Raw genomic sequence first — 21,524 nt, forward strand, 5'->3', positions numbered from 1 at the left:
CAATAGACAGAGACATGAAGGAGAGGGGCCAGGGAGATGCCTTCGGGCATGTGATTCTGTGCTTAGCCTGAATCTAAATACAAAAGTCCATTACTGCTCAAAATACTTCCATGCTTACTGACTAAGGAGCTTACTGGAAATTTTTAAAAGCTTATTTTTTAATGTCCATTTTTAAATGAAGTATAGTTGCTGTACAACATTATTTAAGTTACAGACGTACAACAGTGATTCACAATTTTTAAAGGTTATACTCCATTTATACTTATAAAATATTGGCTAGGGCTTCCCTGGTGGTGCAGCGGTTGAGAGTCCGTCTGCCGATGCAGGGGACACGGGTTTGTGCCCCGGTCCGGGAAGATCCCACCCATGAGCCATGGCCGCTGAGCCTGCGTGTCTGGAGCCTGTGCTCCGCAACGGGAGAGGCCACAGCAGTGAGAGGCCCGCGTACCGCAAAAAAAAAAAAAAAAAAAAAAAAAGGCTATACTTCCCATGTTGCACAATATATCCTTGCAGCTTACTTTATACCTAACAGTTTGTACCTCCTTACCCCGCTACCCCTATATTGCCCCTCCCCCATCCCTCTCCCCACTGCTAATCAGTGCTTTGTTCTCTATTATCTGTGTCTTTTAAATGTTTATTTTTATATAACATGATGTCTTCTCATTTTTAAGACAGATTTTACTTCATGCCTAAAATTAGGGTGTGATTATCAACTAATGTGCACATTTAATATGGTGGTTCTACCTGCTCCCAGAAGCCAATGATGCAAACTCCGGCACTGAGGAAAGGCGGCCTTCAGAGGGACCTCTCCTTCACTTCCACCTCCAGCCCCACGTGTGCACTCCCCTCCAAACGCCCTTGTGGCCACAGAAGAAGGAAAAGGAAAAAGCAGTTCCTCTCCAACTTCCACCCCTTTCCCTCACAGCTACCTCCTCTCTGCCTGGCAACGCTGGGTGAAGGGAGCCTGGGGGCGAATCTACAGGAGAAGGTGCCCAAGTGGACACTGAAGTCGGCCAGAAGGAGGAGATGGCAAGCAGGGCCGACACAGCTCCAAGTGGAAGGACGGGGCAAAGTCAGACCTCACTGGAATGGGATAAAAAGTTGAGTAGGAGATGAAGGAAGAACGTTTCAAAAATTTGGCTTTGTGAAGGGCACAGAGTCAGAGGGTGATGAGGAGGGTGAGACACTTTGCTGATGTTGCTATTGTGTAAATGCCAGAGCAAGCTGCCTGGGGGAGGGCGGTGCTGCCCAGCACCAGCACATTTGATTCGAAACCACCCTACGCGCCTGGAAAGGAGGAAGAAACTGAGGCTACAGAAGTAAGGGGTTTGCCCAAAGTCTGAACTCTTTTCACTAAACCACAACTACTGATAGACAGGATACTAGAAAAAAAGAGTTAATTATCAGCAACAAAAATCCAAAAGCGCAATTCTATTTCCCACAGAAAAACCCACTCATACTAATTTATGATTTCTATTACTCTGCAAGATTTAACACAAGGAAATATTTAGAAACAACTAGCAGCTCCCTGCATTTTTCAAACTTAGAACCATAAGTCTTCTCCTTCTTACTGCTTTGAAAAAAATAACAACAGCAACGAAAAAACCCTAATCTTATACTAGGACCTCTTTAGATCCATTTCTGGAGATCTTTTTAATACAAGGCGCTAAAAGGCCGTTAAACTACTGCTGATACTTAACATTCCAGACAAGTGACAAGGCTGGAAAAGGACAGCCTAAAAGAATTTCTGGCTATAGTACACAAATGGTTTTTCCAGATTTAGTCCAAAACAAATTGGTTCCCAAAGCTCAAACTCCCAGAATGCAAGAAATTTTAAGTCTCCTCTCCCTCTTCAGCCATATTTACAAAAGAAAATGTTTATTCATGGCCCCTTCAAACCATGGCTTTATGCTCAGATTTCTGGCAGGCAGTTACAAAATTGCACAATACTGTATTCATAAAATTAACTGTCAGCCATATTTTTAATTAAAAATATCAATTCAATATATTTGTACATTTATAACAAACTGTGATCTGAAATACAAAATGAAACATTTTCTTTTGTTATTTTACTAATCATTCAAATGTAACAATGTAATAAACCCTTTAATAAGCTAAAAATTTTAGATTTGAGAAATGTTTTGCCAATGGCACAAAGAAAGTCTTTCCAAACTAAACAAGTTAAAACAGATTAGAATTTGAATTCAGTTTAATAAAAATTGAAATCTTTTTTCAATAAGCACTTCACTGATTAGATAACATGAAAAGCAATAAAAATTACTAAGGAGTACTTTTTTCTTATATCTACTGAGTATAAGGTAGTGGTCTCAACAGTGGGTCATTCTGCCCTCTAGGGGACATTTGGCACTGTCAGTAGACATTTTTGGTTGTCACAACTGGGTGAGAGTCTAGGGATACTGCTAAACATCCCACAATGCACTGGATACTCCTCGCAACAAAGAACTATAGGGCCCCCAAAATCAATAGTGTCAAGGCTGAAAAACTCTGGCATGAAAAGATTGGTTTAAACCGAGGAGGGAAGGGAGATGTTTGTCTTTCTGCAGCAGACTATAAATACAGTCTCATCTGCACGTTGTGTTGAGCTGAGAAAGCCAACTCAACAGAATTGACTGAAAGAGCAGGGAACGTGTATGACATGGGGCCTCTTACACCCTTGATTTCCATCCACATTTTCTGGGAAAGGACAGACAGCTCAAAGAAGGCTCTCTCTGATCTCCCAGAATGAAATGTAAGGAGAGTCACAGGGACTCACTGCTGACCTGCACCTCCTTCTGTGGTGTCCTGCCTGGCAGACCAACAATCCCAAATGGATGGCGAAAATCCACTGTTCTCCAGTCCATCTGAAACCTCACTGGCAAGAGGGAAAGCAGGGAACTAAACCCTGAGGGCCCCCTGCATGCCAAGCACTGTGCTGGGGATACCACACACACAGCATTTCATTCAACCCTCCTTCACCTTGAGAGGTAAGGATGACCTCAGGGCAACCGTGAAAAGGATCACCTGAGCCTCCCACAGCTGGCCGATGCCAAGGGTAGAGGTCTGAACAGGTCTGACTCCAGATGTCCCACGACGGCACCACAGCAGGGTAGCTCCCTAGGCTGTCTTCCTCAATCTCAGGTGCGGCCTGCACAGTGAGACACTGAGCCACGGTAGAGACTCGTCCCGGCCCCCGAACGCAGGTCTTGGCTGACAGCATCCCCTCGTCTCCGTGCCCACCACCCCTGCCAGCCCTGTTCCAGCTCCTTCTGTGTCAGGGAAGAATCACAACCTGGCGACCCAAATCCCGCTGCCCCCCAGCCTCTCCAGGCGCCCGCCTACCTGCCTCAGGCCAAACGCCCCGCTCCCACCCTCTCCTTACCCCTTGTCTGACGCAGGCCAAACGCCCCGCTCCCACCCTCTCCCCACCCCTTGTTTGACGCAGCCACACTCTTTCCAACACCTACACTTCCACTCGGCCATCCCGCCCCAACAGCCCCTTACGGTCTTCTCCCACATCATGCCAAGACTCTGCTCCAGGCACTGTGACCACAGCACCCATCTCACTGTATTTCATCCCAGCAACATTTGAGACATACTTAGACTAAAAAATATTCATTCTTTACCCTAAATTAAATGGTAGGTGGGCATCCTGTATCTTACCTGGCAACCCTAGGCCCTGCACACAGACCGGCCAACAGGGAGGAAAGGGCAGCGCCAGGAGAGGAGGGAGCAGAACACGGGGACGAGACACAAGGTGAACCGGGACGAGAACGATGGGCAGAAGCTACACAGAGAACAGCAAGAATATTAAGCCCGAACCACAGAGCTCGACAGTCAGTCCTCCACAAAACAGCCCGATCCAGAACTCCAAAGCCACTCTCCAGGGCTCCCTCCAGCAGCTGGGGTCTAGAGCAGCACGTTTCTTTCATGAAACCAGACCCCTGTGCTGGGCCCTCTGCCCGCCTCGCGCAGCTCCCTCCCACGGGCGCGTTATTCCCCCAAGTCCAGTGTCCACTGGTTGAAAACTCCCTCCTCCTTCAAAGCAATCTTGGAAGACAAGCAGCTCAAATCCCTCAAAGCCCAGCTCAGAGGACCTGGGTCACACGAAGCCCCGCCCCCAGACTGTCCCTCCAGCACCATCAACACGCCCTCAGGGCAGCCACGTGGAGGCTTCTCTGCCTCACCAGGACCGCAAGGCGCATAGAGGAGGAGCCTAGAGGAGGCGAGGCAGGGCCAGTGCCAAAGGCATCATTTAAGAACTACAAAGAGAAAGGAACCAAACACCGGACAGACAAAATCAGAGCTAGGATGTGAAGAGCCCAAGCCACTGATGAAAGGACAAGTGTGTTAGAAGGAAATCCTGGAAGCGCTCTCGAGACACCTATTACCCAGTTCACAGCCTGTCACACCACATCCTGCAACTGGGGGTAGAACTTCTACTCACTTATCAGTGGCAGGATGAGGATGTAAGAGGAAAAGAGAGGAAAACCATGGCAAGCACTTCCTTCTGAGTTCCAGATGTCATGGTGCACCCATCCCTGTGAAAATGTGAGACTCACCATATAACTCAATTACACTGACTTTGCTGTTGCCAATTTAGTATCATGCTGTTTGTCTTTAGTGCGTGAGTAATGTATTACAAAGTCCAAGCACCGAACTTAATTACGTGTCAGAATTTCAATGCAATGCAACCAACAGGGTATCAAGAAAATAGAATGTGTAAAATAAATGTTTCTTCCTAATGCTTCATTCTAATTTTTAACAAGTAAAATGTCAGAACAATGTTACCTGATTTAGCAAACTCTGAGCTTCAGTAACAGGTTACTAGTAACACATTAAGAGTAATAGGGCTTCCCTGGTGGCGCACTGGTTAAGAATCCGCCTGCCAATGCAGGGGACATGGGTTCGAGCCCTGGTCCAGGAAGATCCCACATGCCGCGGAGCAACTAAGCCCGTGTGCCACAACTACTGGGCCTGCACTCCAGAGCCCGCGAGCCACAACTCCTGAAGCCCGGGCGCCTAGAGCCCGTGCACTGCAACAAGAGAAGCCACTGCAATGAGAAGCCCGCACACCACAACCAAGAGTAGCCCCCGCTCACTGCAACTAGAGAAAGCCCACGCACAGCAACAAAGACTCAACGCAGCCAAAAATAAATAAATAAAATAAATAAATTAAAAAAAAAAAAGAGTAATGGAGACTTCCCTGGTGGTTCATTGGAAGGTGGTCCAGTAGTCCACCTTCCAATGCAGGGGATGTGGGTTGGATCCCTGGTCTGGGAACTAAGATCCCACATGCCACCGGGCAACTAAGCCCGTGGGCCCCAACTAGAGAACTTGCGCACCACAGCTAGGGAGCCTACGTGATACAAACTACAAAGCCCATGTGCTCTGGAACCTGCGCACCACAGCTAGAGAAGAGAAAACCCGCATGCCACAACTAGAGAAGCTCATGCGCAGCAACAAAAAGATCCTGCATGCGTCAACGAAGATCCCGCGTGCCGCAACTAAGACCCAACGCAGCCATAATTAATTAATTAAAAATCTTTAAAAAAAAAAAAAGAATAATAGACTCTCATACAAACTGTACAGCAGCTCACCCCAAACTCAGCAGATGGGACTCTTCAGATTCTAATCCTTCAAATTATTTCTTAGGTCAAAGCTATTTCTTAGGTTTAAAATATTACCCCCAAAATTACCAAATCCTGTCTCTGAGAACACTGCTTACCTAATCTGATTTACTGCAAATGAGTAATTTAACTATTTCAGCTTTAAAAACAACCATCTGGGCTTCCCTGGTGGCTCAGTGGTTAAGAATCCGCCTGCCAATGCAGGGGACATGGGTTCGAGCCCTGGCCCGGGAAGATCCCACATGCCATGGAGCAACTAAGCCGGTGCGCCACAACTATCGAGCCTGTGCTCTAGAGCCCATGAGCCACAACTGAGCCCGCCTGCCACAACTATTGAAGCCCACGTGCCCCTAGAGCCCATGCTCTGCAACAAGAGAAGCCACTGCAATGAGAAGCCCACGCACCGCAACGAAGAGTAGACCCCACTTGCCGCAACTAGAGAAAGCCCATGCAGAGCAACAAAGACCCAATGCAGCCATTAATTAATTAATTAATTAACTGAAAAAGAAAAAAAGACACAATGCAGGCAAAAATAAATTGAAAAAAAAAAAACAACAACAGGGCTTCCCTGGTGGTGCAGTGGTTGAGGGTCCGCCTGCCGATGCAGGGGACACGGGTTCGTGCCCCGGTCCGGGAGGATCCCACATGCTGCGGAGCGGCTGGGCCCGTAAGCCACGGCCGCTGAGCCTGCGCGTCCGGAGCCTGTGCTCTGCAACGGGAGAGGCCACAGTGAGAGGCCCGCATACCACAAAAAAAAAAAACAAAAAAAAAACAACCATCCCTTCTAAGGACTTCAAAACACAAACAGATTTTTATGAGAGAGAGAAGAGCAGCATTGTTCTGGGCCATAACACTAAACACAGAGCATGGTGCCAGAAGGCAGATCTCCAACTAGCAGCCTGGGACACTGCGGCTGTGCACTCAGGAATTCACAGTCTAGTGGAAAGAACCCAGATTATTCCGGCAGAACCTGGTTCAAGTGCCAGCTCCACCACTTACTTGTTATGTGGCTCTGGGCATGTTACTCACGTCCAAACTTCAGTCCTTGCACCTCTAGGTGGAGGCTAAGAGCTCCTACACAGGACTGCTACAGGAACCACACCAAACAGCACACTGCTATCCTCGCTACATCACAGAGGTGAATTCCCTGTACCCTAACTTCTTCTTTCCAACTCCTCACACCACCAGCAGAAAAGAAGGGGTCTCTCCCCCCAGGACAGTCCCCAGGGCTGTTCTGCTCCACTCCATCTTCCAGACAACTAAAAACTCCACGGTCCACTGCAGGTGTGTGCCACCCCCTCTGGGGCCTAACCACTGCTGCTGTCACCCCGTGGGGTCTAACTCAGCAAGGCCTTCCTTTGCCTTCCTCATTCAGTGGGTCACTAATTGGACTTGCCCTTCCTCTGTCCCTGGTGTCCAGCCCTCTCCTCACTCGCTCCCTCGCCCAGTATGAGTCTCCCCACTGGCCTTTCATCACACCTCCTGACTGACACACATCTCCCTCTGAACCTTTGTGCATGCTTTCAATCCCTTCTATCCTTGCATCTTTCTTCTTTTTGAATTGTTGCTTTTTTGTGTGTATGTGGTACACAGGCCTCTTACTGTTGTGGCCTCTCCCATTGCGGAGCACAGGCTCCGGACGCGCAGGCTCAGCAGCCATGGCTCACAGGCCCAGCCGCTCCGCGGCATGTGGGATCCTCCCGGACCGGGGCACGAACCCGTGTCCCCTGCATCGGCAGGTGGACTCTCAACCACTGCGCCACCAGGGAAGCCCCGAATTGTTGCTTTTTTAAGATGAGATAAAGGTATTGTGGATTTTTGTAAAAGATTCTTTATTAATTAAATTAGAAAATAACAGAAAAAACTCTGGGCCTGGCTTCCCAGGTCCTCTAATCAGTCCTCTCTGCTTCCTGTTTCCCTATGACCGAGGACAGACAGCAAACTACAGTCCATGGGCCAAATCCAGCTCATCACTTGTTTTTGTACAGTCCACAAACTAAGAATATTTCTTGCATTTTTTTTTTTTTTTTTTTTTTTGCGGTACATGGGCCTCTCACTGTTGTGGCCTCTCCCGTTGCGGAGCACAGGCTCCGGACGCGCAGGCTCTGCGGCCATGGCTCACGGGCCCAGCCGCTCCGCGGCATGTGGGATCTTCCCGGACCGGGGCACGAACCCGTGTCCCCTGCATCGGCAGGCAGACTCTCAACCACTGCACCACCAGGGAAGCCCTATTTCTTGCATTTTTAAATGGTTGGGGAGAAAAAAAAAAATCAAGAGTATTTTGTGACATCAAAAACTATACAAAATTCAAGTTTTCAGATCCACTAAGAAAATTTTATTGAAACACAGGTACACTCATTCATTCATGTATTTCTATGGCTACTTCTGTGCTGATTAGTTGCAACAGAGACTATATGGCCTGCAAAGTCAAAGACATTTACTACCTGGCTCTTTACAGAAAAAGTCTGTCAGTCTCTGTCTCTACTGAGACTATAATGATATGCCTTCCCCCCCCCCACCCCCTCAGCTGACTTTGACTTTCCTCTTCTTTTCTTTTCTTTTTTTTTTTTGGCCGCGCCATAGAGTCTTAACCACTGGAGTGCCAGGGAAGTCCCTTTGTTTTTTGGGGGGTTGACTTTCATATAGAACTACAGGTGACTAAATTCCCCATCTCAGGAATGTTTTCCCCTTTTCCAAATCCTAACCATTACCAGCAGCTTATGTGGAAGCAGGTAAGCAAAACATTCCTTGTTACTATACAGATTGAGGCCTTGGCGATGCTGTCCCCGTGTATACAAGGGATGGCTGACGACCCCCTATTCACTTCCAATCTTTCACAGCGGGCTGGCAGGCTAGCAGCTAGGAAAGAGAGCATGCAATATAGGGTACTGAAAGAAATGCTCAAGGAAGCCATGGGAATAATGTGTCTGTCCTGTACCACAATGTCATCATTTACGTGTTACCAGTATAAGTGAAAGTCAAAAAGATACCAACTCAAAACAACAGAATTTCAAAAAGAAATCAGGAAGAAAAAGCTGATGAGGGGCAGAAGGGGATAAGGAGAAAACCGACAACTTAGACTCTCACCAACTGTGGTTAGTGGAAAACTGTGGAGACCCTAGCATTAAAGGGGCATGCAGCCCTCCCCCGGAGGCCAAAGCAGCCTAAGAAGGAAGGTCCCTATGAAGCTGGAACCTCAGCTCATCGGGTGTCCTGACACCCTCGAGCTGCCACGCTACATAAGGTGGTCTAACCCCAGGGATCACTACCTCCTTGCACACCATCTGGGAACAAATAAGAAGTAAGAAACCTGGAATGCACCTCTGTGACTAGTCTCAATAGGAAACCCTGACCTTTTGAAGGCAAGATGTTTTCACCTCAAATTTTTTTCAACTTTACCGAGATATAATTGATAAATAAAACTGTAACACATTTAAAATGTACATCACGGCGACTGATGTACATATACATTGTAAAAGGATTCCCACCACCTAGTTAATTAATACGTCACCGCACATATTTATCTTTTGTTCATGTGTGTGAGAAGCAGATTTTGGAAGGGTGCAGGTGCTGTCAAAGGTTAGAATCTGATCCTATTGTCCACAAGTTCCCGGGAAGAGGAAAGCTCTGAAAGACAGACCCTGGAAGACTTGCTTCTGTAGCAGAAGAGGGAGTTTGGGCTTAAAGTGTCCCCACAGCACAGCAGGGCTCTTCCAAGGGCAACAATACAGTCCTGAGCTGAAATAAATCATCTGATTTACACTGTCTGGATCCAGGAAGACAGGAGTCCCAGGTAGACTGTCCTCCTCAGAGGACCTGGTAAGGTACCGTGTGCAGTTCTAGAACCACACTGTGAGGAGAAAATCTAATAACCAGCCTGTCTCCAGTCCAGAGAGCTCTGAAAACAACTCAAGTAAGTGAGACTTTCATCTCGGTAAGTGAAAATAGTCGTTTTCAAACTTCAAAAGGTCCAGAAGGCAGGAATAGGACTAGAGAGTGAAAGTTATCAAGCGACAGATTCCGAGGCAACTAATAATCAGCGATGTCCCTACACCAACCGACCGGCCTTAAAACTGGTTGGGTCCTCCCCTCGCCGAAGGCACTCAAGCGGGGCCAGGAGGACTGCTCGTCATCAGACACCAGCTGAATGTTCAGCTCCTGCACTAACTTCGGTTAGCTAGATACTCGGACAGTCACAACGCTTCAGCTCTCAGGGCTCCAGGTAACAGTGGTGTAACATCAACTGTTTGAAAGAGCATCACATTGAACCTACACGGGGGAATTTGCTGGGCTCACTTTCTCACTTGCCTGTTTCCTGAGGGAATCTCTTTCTCAGTGCAGCCACCAGCCACCCCCATCACCTGAAATGTCCCAAGCTCGCTTCTGACGCAGCATGGCACATATATCTAAGCTCCAGGCTCCTGACAATTAAAAAAAAAAAAAAAGTATGTAGACAAAAGACAAAGAAACCAGTAACTGCTATGCAAAAAGTAATCAGCTGTTTGAGAGATAACAGGTCTTTTTCCTCTTGACCTCACTATGCTCTGAAGCTTCACCTGCAAAGATGTTCAGAGACTAAAAACCCTTCACAGAAGTCACTCTCTGGCGTCAATACAGACCCTGCTGCTGCTGACCACCCTCTCCCCACCTGAAGGACTCCCTGGCCAGACAAGGTGCAGCACCTATGCAGTCACATGCGACGAGGAATGAAACAGCATAGGAACCCTGGGTGGTTATCCCTGAGGATAATGAACCTTGGGTGACAAAGTAAACACTGCGTTAGCGTTTCAGCAGAGACTCTCATACTTGCATAATAAATCCCCCTCTTAGCCTACCATCACAGGATATACTCTTCAATTTTTATTTCCTGCTTAAAAAAAATCACTACAGAAATAGTATTGGAGGGCTTCCCTGGTGGCGCAGTGGTTGAGAGTCCGCCTGCCGATGCAGAGGACACGAGTTCGTGCCCCAGTCCGGGAAGATCCCACATGCCTCGGAGCGGCTGGGCCCGTGAGCCATGGCCGCTGAGCCTGCGTGTCCGGAGCCTGTGCTCCGCAACGGGAGAGGCCACAACAGTGAGGGGCCCGCATACCAAAAAAAAAAAAAAAGAAAAAAAAAGAAATAGTATTGGAAAAAATTATAAATTCCAAATTCATACTTCACTGTCACTTTATTTAAAATAATGTGTATACTGCATATGTGAGAAAAACGAACCAATCAAACAAAATCATCATTAACTACTATCAAGGGCCATCCCATATTTAAAACTTGCCTGAGTGTCTTAAGGGAGAAGAGGCATGAAATTAGGAAGAGAAGAGAGGGGGCCCAGCCAAGCGCTCAGGCAAGAAAGGGTGTAGAAGGAGGAGGCAAAGAAGAGGACCTCAGTAAGACCAGGCAGGCATCAAGGTCAGTCCCCCAGCCATCGTCCTATGACACCCCCACAGGCTTTGTCACTAGTTGCCCCTTCAATGCTTGGGCAGTTTTTCGTACGTGGAGCCAAATGTCAGTGCAACTATAACTACCATTTACTAGGGAACCTGCCAAAGCAGCACAAAATAAATCCAGCCCTCTTTCCATGTGAAAGCTCTTCAAATATTTCAATTATAAGAAAAACAATGCCCTACATAGTCTTCTATTCTCCAGGCTAAATGGCACTGTCGTTCCTTCAACCATATGGCAAATGCATTCCAGTTGAAAGGCAGCATATTACAGTGAAAAGAACATAGGGCTTTTAGTCAGAAAACTGGGCTCAAGTCCAAGCTTGGCCCCTGGTTAACTCTGTATTCTTAACCTCGTTTCCTCACTTATAAAATTAAGGAAAATAACTACCTTAAGCTGTATGGTGAGAGGACCGTATTTAATGAAAGGTACACATGAAATGTATGCTTTTTCAGCCATGCTGCCACAGATGCTCATTAGATTCCACAGTACTAATAACCTAAACCTCATAAACCTTATGAATTAAATTAGTTTTATAAATAAAGTTTTGGAACCCAACCCAACTAGGCACATGTGTGGTGGGGGAGGACAGCGAGAAGCAAAGGCAGGAGAGGAGGTGACTAAGATCCCTGTACTGCTAGACAGTATGCTGGGTGGCATTTATATTCTACACTAGACCTTCAGAAATATTACTTTAACATAAACTTGCAGGTTGTGTTTTGTTCTGAATTTTTATAAACGAACATTAGTAACTGAACTGCCCCAAAAATTTTTCTGCAAAATAATGTTTTATTCATTAGAGTGACATTCTGATTATTAATAGATGACTAGCATTCCATCATGATGGAGCTGGTCTGGATGAGCAAGACTTTGACCTGGATGGGTAACACAAAGGGTGAATAACTGTGTGTCTAAAATGTGCATTTCTAACTTCATTTCAAAGTCAAATATAAAAAACAAAATCAGAACCGAAATGCTTATTTCAACTGCATTACCACTAGGGCCAACATAGAAGGGTTAGTGCAGGCCAAACTAGGCTACATATCAATATAAATCTGCCCTTATTGGGAGGGAATTCCCTCCAGGCCTAACCACTCTAGAGGACCCAGATTATTTTCCCTAAGCATCACCATGAATAATTTAAAGTAGGCTTTACTGGAGGGACAATCTCAATAATTCATAGGGCAATATAACAAACACAGAAAAGTTCAGGAAGAAAACAAGAGGCTTGACTGGGCCCAGAAGTTTTGCCATGTCCCCCAAAAGTACTCTCAACTGCATCCATCAGAAACCTCCAGCACATATATCTCACCTGGTTTTCGGGGAACGATGTCTATTACTTGTCAACAGAATAAGAGGATTTGGATACAATTTATAAATGTGCAAACTTTGCTACCAAGGACTCATATGTGGATCTCCTAGAACTTCATATCCACATTAACCAATTGGGTCTTTTTTTTTTCCTTTTTTTTATTTTATGAAAATGTTTCTACTTTCTCCTGCAAGATTATTAATACTAATACTGACTTAAAGTAACTTGTAACAACATTTAGGGCAATCTAGCCTTTGGTACTTCACATACACTACTCAGAAAGCCCCCACAGACTCAAACTGCAATGGTAAAACCCTAGGCTATGCTACTTGTTTATTTCCTGACTTTCCACCCCTGCTCCTATTAGAAAGTAAGCTCTAAGAGTGCAGGGTGTTTTGTATGTTTTGTTCATGCTGTTGCCTCAAAGCCTAGAACAGTGCCTGATCCATAATAGCCTTTTATTATCTGCTGAATTGAATGAATAAACAGTATATTTATATTATGGAATATTACTATGAAGCCATTAATCACAATGAGTCAGAATGATACCAGCTGATTTAATGGACTTTCCAGAAGTATTAAGTGAGGAAAACAAAAGGCAGAAGTGCCAAAAATATCCCATGTTTTAAAAAGTATGCCCTGAAAACCCATACATTGATCAGGAAGTGGAGACCTTAGAACCTGACACACTGCTGGAGGGACTGTAAAATGGAGCAGCTTTGAAAAACAGCTGGTGGTTCCTCAAAAAGTTTAACATTGCTACCATATGACCCAGTGATTCCACTTCTACATATACACCTAAGAGAACAGGAAACATCTGTCCACACAAAAATTTGTACATGAATGTTCACAGCAGCATTATTCATACGATCCAAAAGTGGAATAAACCAGGGACTTCCCTAGTGGTCCAGTGGTTAAGATGCTGCACTTCTAATGCAGGGGGTGCGGGTTCAGTCCCTGGTCAGGGAACTAAAATCCCACGTGTCGTGTGGCCAAAAAATTAAAAAAAAAAAAAAAAAGAAAGAAAAGAAAAGTGGAATAAACTAAATGTCCATCAACTAATGAATAGATAACAAAGTATGGACTCTTATTTAGCCATAAAAGGAATGAAGTACTAATGAATGCTACAACATGGATAACCCTTGGAAACATTATGCTAAATGAAAGAAACCACACAAAAGGCCACATATTGTCTGATTCCATTTATATCCAGAACAGACAAGTCCAGAGAAAGTAGATTAGTGATCGCCAGGGGCTTGGGGGAGTGGAGAATGGGGAGTGACTGTTGCTGGGTACAAGGTTTCTTCCTGAGGTGATGAAAATGCTCTGGAATTAGAGAGTGGTGCTCAATGCACAACTCTGTGAATGTACTAAAAACCACTGAGGTGTGCAATTCAAAAAGCATGGCAACCTAAATGTCGATCAACACAGGAATGGATAAAGAAGATGTGGTACATATATACAATGGAATATTACTCAGTCATAAAAAAGAACAAAATCATTCCATTTGCAGCAACATGGATGGACCTAGAGACTGTCATACTGAGTGAAGTCAGACAGAGAAAGACAAATATTATATGATATTGCTTATATGTGGAATCTAAAAAAAGGGAACAAAATGAACTTATCTACAAAACAGAAATAGAGTTACAGATGTAGAAAACAAACTTATGGTTACCAGGGGGTCACGGGAGAGAGATAAATGGGAAGATTGGGATTGACATATACACACTACTATGTATAAAACATTGATAGATAACTAATAAGGACCTACTGTATAGCACAGGGAATTCTACTCAGTACTCTGTAATAGCCTATGTGGGAGGGGAATCTGAAAAGGAGTGGATATATGTGTATATATAGCTGATTCACTTTGCTGTACACCTGAAACTAACACAACATTGTAAATCAATTGTACTCTAGGGACTTCCCTGGTGGTCCAGTGGTTAAGAATCCATCTTCCAATGCAGGGGACACAGGTTCCATCCCTGGTTGGGGAACTAAGATCCCACAGGCCTCAGGGCAACTGAGCCCGCACGCCGCAACTACTGAGCCCACGCACCACAACTAGAGAGAAGCCCATGCACCACAACTACAGAGAAGCCCGCATGCCGCAACTAAAGATCCCACGTGCCACAATTAAGACTGGATGCAGCCAAAAATAAATTAAATTAAAAAAAAAAACTATACTCCAATAAAAATTTAAATAAATAAATAAATTTGACTCATTTAAGTTGGAAAAAACAAAAAGGATGAACTTTATGGTATATGAATTATACCTCAGTAAAGCTGTTATTTTTAAAAACCATACATGTTTGCAAATGAGTACATGAATGAATATATGCATACACGATTCTTGTATTCAAATGAATACATGAACGATGAAGAGTGGTATGAAAGGTTGACATTCCTGGTGGTGGAGTTCGGGGGAGGGGAGAGTGGGGTGGGGAGAGGAGACAAGTGTTGAGGCAAGAAGTAAGAGATAAACAAAAAAAGACTAAAAAATCCAAGGCTGGTGGCCTTGAGTGGCAGGGGCCGGGCAAAGTTGAATAATTACGCAATGAGGTAAGCTTGAGGAATAAAAATGAGGGGGACTTCCCTGGCGGTCCAGTGGTTAGGACTCAGCGCTTTCACTGCAGAGAGCCCAGGGTTCAATCCCTGGCCAGGGAACTAAGATCCTGCAAGCCTTGCGGCTTGCCCACCCCCCCCAAAAAAAAGAATAAAAATGAGGGAACTAGGTTTGAAAAATCCAGCAGGTAATTTGTAACAGGGCAGAGAAAACACACCTGAGTAAGTGTAATGATGTGACAGAGTTTGCAGAAATGCAGAGGCCAGATGGGGAAAAGAACAAGAACACAGGACAGAAGATTTAAGACTGACCCTAACCAGGGACTTCCCTGGCGGTCCAGTGGTTAGGACTCGGTGCTTTCACTGCTGGAGCCTGGGTTCAATCCCTGGTCAGGGAACTAAGGTCCAGCAAGCCACCAGGCCAGGGCTGGGGGGTTGGGGCGGGAGGCTGGGGGAGACTGACCCAAACCCATCAAGGTTTAAAATGTGCAAGAAGACTCAATAGCTCCTGCTCAAGAACTCTTGGGCCTGGTGGGGTAGAACTAACTATGACCAGGAGACGCTACCAGGGGAAGAAGGGAGTGGGACTCAGGACACTGGCATCTCCTACATGGCAGGACAGGGGCATCTCTCGGAAGAAAGTGTCCAGTTGTGACTGTTCTGGAAATCAGCAGCCCCAACAAACTGCTTCAGGACTTCCCACGGGACGAGGTGCCCCTAGAAAATGGCTGAGTTGGGACTTTCCCAAGAACATGAAAAGTGAGAGAGGAAGAAAGGGACAACTTTCATTTTTAACAAGTATTTCTTGACAAATCCTAACACTGCCGTCAGTTTCTTTGCCTCTTTCCCAAGCTTAATCAGGCTCTTTTTTTTTTTCTTTTGTACAAACTCAGTTCTTTTGAAAAGAAGTGTAATACAGGGCTTTTTTTTTTTCAAGAGACAAAGTATTTTTCCCCTTTAACATTTCTGTTTTCCCTGGGCTATATGTACAAGAGACGAACTTGAAATTTAATATCTTCATCTCTTAAAACTTTACCATCCAAAAACAACAACAACAACAATAAAAACCACCACCACCAAGATGGAAGGTATACAAGGGGAAAAAGGGAAACAACATGAAACAAATGCACATTCCTTCCAGAGCCCGGAACAAAGGTGATATAATAGACATCACAGACAGAGTCTCCTCCGTCAAGAAATTAGATTTTAATTAGACACTAAGACACAATTAAATGGACTTTGCAAGTTGGTGTGCATGGCTGGGAGGTATCTCAGGGATGGCGAGGTCAAGTGGACCTGTAGTGAAAAGCTCCTCAGGGACAGGGACTAAGTGACCCACTTCCTCAGGACCCATGCCTAACAAACTACTCACCCAGCAGATGCAACGACACGCACCCCACTCTGCACTGTGGTGTCCCAGCTGGTGGAGAAGAGCAGACAAAACCAGAGAGCCAAATCCTAACTGGACAGGGTGCTTGGACAAGCCTGCAGGAGACAGGATAAGGGATGCCTTTCAGGCCAGGTCCTACCTGAGCTGAGTTTTGAAGGAGGAAGTGAGAGAAAAGCTTTCCAGCAGAGGAGACTGGAGAGTTCCAAGGACCAAGAGCTCAACGAAGCACCTAAAAGGAGGTGGGGGCAGGACGAGAGGGGCGGCCAGAGCTCAGTGACACCAGGCTAAGGATCGGTAGATCTGATTGTAAAGATAGTGGGAGCCATTGAAGGATTTTAAATTGTGCAGCGAGCAGGGCAGTAACCGTGAACAGATTAACATTTTAGAAAGAAAGGCAGGGGCAAACCTCAGGATTTAACCAAAAAATAAAGACAAGAACTACAATGAAGATGTGCAAAAAGGTCAGGGAAAGCACTTAACAGATCTGCATTCTCTTCTTCTGGACAAATGTCCTTTACAGAGTTTCCATGTTATCCTTTGAAAATGGAGAACTCAGGTGGGTGAGAGCAGTCAGTCCTCCCAATGTGAACATGAGTATTTGAAGAATTAAAGATTGCATTATTAATTTTAATTTGAGACACTTTTAAAATGTATGCTTGATACACATTATATACTGTAGTTTTGTAAGTACAAAAGAAAATTTACAATAACTCTAAATTTAGTAAGATTTTTTAAATCTTTACAAATTTTTAAGATTTCACAGACACAATGGTCATCTGTTACATTCACTTTGGAACTGGACAGGGTGCTGGACAGCCACTTCTCCCCTCAGCATATCTGAAATATAATCTGTAAGCCTAATTTCTTGATGGTCATGGTGTTTCACAGCAAAAGACTGGGGTCACAATACTAAAAAGTTTCGGAGCTGACAGAGAATCCCCACAGGGGTTCTTTACCTCAGCAGCCAGTCTATTCAATACTAACAATTCCAACCACCAGGAGGAATTTCCCTGCCTAGGCTTATACACACACAAAAATATCCTGACATTTTACATCTGGTAGGAAAGGATGATCAGAAGTGTCTTTAATACCAAACAAATTCAACAGAGCCTTCTTAGTTGCCTGTGGATTGGGACAAATGACCACAAAGTAACTCATATTTACTCTTAAAAAATAATCTATACTTTAATCTTAGCAGCAAAAGCCCCAGGAACATTTTCACTAAACTCCCTTACTACAACAGCAAAACAATAGATTCTACGTTCTCTTTATTTCTAAAAATACCTCATTGTGATAAGAAAACCAACCTGTAGTTGCCATTTATTACAATCTCATTTAGCACCATTTACTATCACCATCATGTCACAGAAGATGCTTTAATTTTAGTATCAAGAAAATGACATTTTTTAGAAAGGGAAGCCCTAGTTGAATAAATTTAGTTTTATGAAAAACTCCCTATATTGTCCTCGTTTTTCTTAATACACTGAAGCCCACTCAACAGTTCATTTCAGGGGCCTGACCAAGAGTCTCCGAGATTGGTTCTCACCAGCCTTACAACACCACCTGGTCTTTGACGAAGGACCACAATGTCATGGAACTGGTGAGAAGGCCCAGTTCTACCCCTGGCTGAAGAGGACTAAGTAGGCAAAGATCCATTAAACATTAAAATCGGCAACTCAAGCTCCTTTCCATCTCCACCCCCAACCCCCACACTTTACAGATGGGGAAATGAAGGCCAGAAAGGAAAACCGACTTGCCCAAAGCCGTAAAGCCAAGAAATTTAACTCACCTACTGACACCCTGCCACTGTTCCTCTACTGAGGTGGAGAGTTTGCGTAATGACTATGGACAAGTTAGCCATGTGATTTAAATATGTATATGGTTATACAGCAAGTCTTAATGTATTATGAAAACCCATCCCTAATAATAATTTTGAACCAAAGCAATACTATCATCTGAGTCATCTAAAATATAAGATGTACTTTATGGAGTCAGTTATAAAGAGAACCTCTGCTTCAGAGAAATCCCGTCTCAAGAGGACACACTGCAGATACACAACCCCAAAAGTTCAAGTTTAAAACAGAAATTTTGATACAAACCTCACCTTAACCAATACTGCTATAATCACTTCCCATTCACTATGATGCTGAACTGCACACTTAGATATTTGGACTGTTGCCAAGGTGCAGAGTGATAAAGCTTTTCTATGGCACTATATTCACTTTCTTTTCTTTTTAAAAAAAATTTATTTATTTTATTTATTTATTTTTGGCTGTGTTGGGTCATTGTTGCTGCGCGTGGGCTTTCTCTAGTTGTGGTGCGCGGGCTTCTCACTGCGGTGGCTTCTCTTGTTGCAGAGCACAGGATCTAGGTGCACGGGTTTCAGTAGTTGTGGCTCGCGAGCTCTAGAGCACAGGCTCAGTAGTTGTGGCACACGGGCTTAGTTGCTCTGCGGCACGTGGGATCTTCCCGGACCAGAGCTCGAACCCATATCCCCTGCATTGGCAGGCAGATTCTTAACCACTGCGCCACCAGGGAACCCCTCACTTTCTTACTGAAAATGAATGTCAAGAAAATCCCTACATACGTAGAGTATGCACAGGCAACTAAAAAGCATTCTCCAGCTATCTCAAGATGCTTGGTGTACACTCATTCAACGGAGAAAAGGAGACATGTTTCAAGAGAAAAAAATTACTGAATCAGCTATCTCTTTATAGAAAAAAATCTTACCTAGGTCAATACCTTACTTCTCCTTACCCTTCTGCATCGATGTGTCTATTTGATAACCTACCCATATTATAGTGATGTCTGCTGGTATCTACCAAGCCCCAGGCTCTGATTGCATCTCAAGATGCAGCCCCCGGGGTGAAAGCAAACATTTTTTAGTCTCTCGCATCTGCTGCAAACTTACAAGACATTATCAATGGCTGAAGATGATTTTTTTTTTTTTTAATACAACACAGACATTTCCCCCTGTGATCAATACAGGACGGCGAATTTATGGGAATTTTCCCTGGGTCCTCCCGTGCTTGCCCGCGAATTACCAAGGTCATTAACAAATCAAGATTCTTTGCGCTTGAATGATCACAGGAGTTACTTGGTTTTGTAAATGGGCCGAAACTGAGTGGAAACTTTCTTTTCCAGTCATCTCCAGGGGAGCTGCCCAGAAACGAACTCTGATGTCTTAAACGTAACCACTGAAGCCATACAATGACCACACTGCGGGAAAGGCAGAATTTCCTCGGCAGGACACAAGATTATTCACATCCAACCTGATGCAATTAACCAGGTCTGGAGAAAAAAGGATACTCCTCCTGCTCCGGGCTGACCCCGCCGGCGGAGCTGGGAGCGGGTGGGGGCGCGGCCCGGCGGAAGCAGAGCCCGCAGGAGGCCCGGGTCGGCCGCCCGCCGCATCCTCGGGCCCGGGGATGGAGGCCGGGGACTTAAGGACTGGGGGCCAGGGGCTATGGGAAGGCGGCCCCAGCCTCTCCTGGCGCGCGAGAAGAGGAGACCGGTGGGCGCGGGCGCAGAACCAGCCAGGCCCCAAGCAGCCGGGACGCCCGCCGGCCGCGGTCGCGGCTTCGGCTGCCCGGGGGCCCGCGAGGGGATGGCGCAAGCGCGCGCCAGGCGGGGGGCCCGGGAGGGGACGGCGCAGGCGCGGGGCCGCCGGGGTCTGCGGGGCCGCCGGGGCCTGGCCGCGCGGGCGGCGCTGAGGAGAGGGACGGTCCCACCGCGCACACTCAGGGCACCCGGCCCCGGCTCTTACCGCGTAGCGCCGCCTCGCTTGCTCGCTGGCTCCGGGCCGGGGCCGGGCGGCGAGCTCGCCCGGTGGCGCGGCCCGAATCCGTTGAGTCCGGCCTCAGGGCAGCAGCCAACCCCGCGGCGCCGTTCGCCCGGCCCGCCCAGCCTCCCTCGCGGCCCACGCCCCCAGCCCGCCCCTTGTCCGTCCCACACGGCCGCCGAAGACTGCGCAGGCGCGGCGCAGGCCCCGCCCACATCCGCCCCCGCGCAGGCGTCTGCGGCACAGCCCACTCGGCTCGCCTCCCTCTCGGCTCTGGATCGCGCAGGCGCCATACCATCCGGCCGGCCACAGAAATGCCTCAGGCAGGCAGTGCGCATGCGTGAGGCTTCCTGCTCGCGCAGGCTGGCGGATGCTCCTGGAGGACGCACTGGGCACTGCCGAGTGAATGTGCTAACGCTCCGTCATCCCAAAGGCTCGGCTTAGCCCAGAGGTCCACGATTCATGCTCGGCTTAGCCAAGAGGTCCAACATTCAGGGACGTATCTATAGCGTGCCAAGGACGGCGCTGGGCTTGAGCTAGACAGTGGTGGGAAAACGCAGAAGCCCTGCCCTCCCGGTACTCCCTGGAGATTTGGGGGGAGATGGGATGCAGGTTTTAAAAAAAAGCACAACTTTTTTTAAAATTAATTAATTAATTAATTTTCTGCATTTGGTCTTCGTTGCCCCGCGCGGGCTTTCTCTAGTTGTGGCGAGTGGGGGCTACTCTTCATTGCAGTGCGTGGGCTTCTCATTGTGGTGGCTTCTCTTGTGGAGAACGGGCTCTAGGTGCGCAAGCTTTAGTAGTTGTGGCACGTGGGCTCAGTAGTTGTGGGTCGCGGGCTCAGTAGTTATGGCTCGCGGGCTCTAGAGCACAGGCTCAGTAGTTGTAGCGCACAGGCTTAGTTGCTCCGTGGCACGTGGAATCTTCCTGGACCAGAGCTGGAACCCGTGTCCCCTGCATTGGCAGGCGGATTCTTAACCACTGCGCCACGAGCGAAGCCCCAACATTTCTTTATTGGTCCTAAGTCTAGACAGAATTCCTTTTTCTTCCTGTGTCATTTTTACTGAGTTATATTTTTGCAGGAAAGTGTCTTTTGTTAATGTTTTACAAATCATTGGCATAACGTTGTTCATGTAATTCTCTGATGGTTTTTGTTATAATCATTGTTTCTTTTTGTTGCTCAATAAATTTCTAATACATTTACATATTTCAAAATTCAGAAAGCACCTTCTCAACCCTGTCTCCATTGCTGTAGTGCCTCTTCCCAGCTGCAGCTAAATGTATTCAGTTTCTTGATAAAAATATTTTTTGAATATAAACAAATACCCAAAATAAGCAGATTGGTTCTTTAGCTTCCTTTTTTTGTTTTTTTACACAAATGGTAGTCTACTATACATAATGATCTGT

General features: G+C 46.2%; 1 protein-coding gene across 2 annotated transcripts in view; it reads right to left on the reverse strand.

The window, feature by feature from the left end:
• SPECC1L (sperm antigen with calponin homology and coiled-coil domains 1 like) overlaps window positions 1-20,178 on the reverse strand; it is a 120,915-nt gene extending 100,737 nt beyond the window's left edge. The window contains exon 1 of one of the 2 annotated variants that reach the window (XM_082853583.1): window positions 20,103-20,178. The gene's annotated coding sequence lies outside the window, so the exon portion shown is untranslated. Of the gene's footprint in view, window positions 1-3,021; window positions 3,081-20,102 lie in introns of those variants that run through there. The other variant, XM_082853584.1, reaches the window with a different exon arrangement.
• Between the last annotated feature and the right edge of the window lie 1,346 nt (window positions 20,179-21,524).

Source organism: Leucopleurus acutus (assembly GCF_964270905.1).
Source record: "Leucopleurus acutus genome assembly, chromosome: 13".
In the NCBI taxonomy this organism is placed as follows: Eukaryota; Metazoa; Chordata; class Mammalia; order Artiodactyla; family Delphinidae; genus Leucopleurus; species Leucopleurus acutus.